We start from the raw sequence: 909 nt of genomic DNA on the forward strand, positions 1-909 counted from the left end.
GCAGAATTTAATTTTCTAAGAAACTTTACAGGCCTCGAGAGATGCCCAGCAGTTAAAAAAAAAAAAAAGCATTGCTCTTACAGAAGACCCAGACCCAGGTTCATGTCCCAGCACTCATATGGCAGCTCACAACCGACCATAACTCCATTTCTTCTGGCTTCTATGGACATCAGGCATACAAACAGTAGTACACAGACATTACATGCAGGCAAAATACCCGTATACATAAAATAATTTTCTTTTTAATTTTAAAAGAAAGTGTACATCTAGCTAAAGAAATGGCTTATCAGTTAAGAGAATTTATGTGCCAACTATAAATAGAAATTAGTACAATTTATTACAAAGGTAGCCATTGTCTTGGGGTTTCTATTGCTATGAAGAGACACCATAACCATGGCAACTCTTATAAAGGAAAGCATTCAATGGGGTGGTTTACAGTTCAGAGGTTTAGTCCATTGTCATCGTGGTGGGACATGGCAGCATGTGGGCAGACATGGTGGTGGAAGAAGTTCTTACATCTTGACTCACAGGCAACAGGAAGTGGTCCATCTCACTGGGCATGGCTTGAGCATAGATGAGACCTCAAAGCCTGCCTCTTCTTTAAAGGGCACCTATCATGCTGTATTCAGGCCTACCCTACTGACCTAATCTTAATTTCATCACGTTTGCAAAGATTGTTTCCAGATAAGGTCTTCTTCACAGGTGCCAGGGCTTGGGCGGCAATGTATCTCTTGTGGAGTGTAGGAGAAGCAGGAAACACAATCTAACCCATAATGCTCACCCAGTTATGGTTTTTGAGCCTGGAGCAAGGAGACTGAAAGTGTTGGAGGAGAATTCAAGATCAGCACCAATACAGACTTTCTTTTTGAAAAAGAAAAATATTTATTTCTATTTATTTTTATTACTTTA

This window comes from Microtus ochrogaster, chromosome 18, assembly GCF_000317375.1.
Source record: "Microtus ochrogaster isolate Prairie Vole_2 chromosome 18, MicOch1.0, whole genome shotgun sequence".
NCBI classification, from domain to species: Eukaryota; Metazoa; Chordata; class Mammalia; order Rodentia; family Cricetidae; genus Microtus; species Microtus ochrogaster.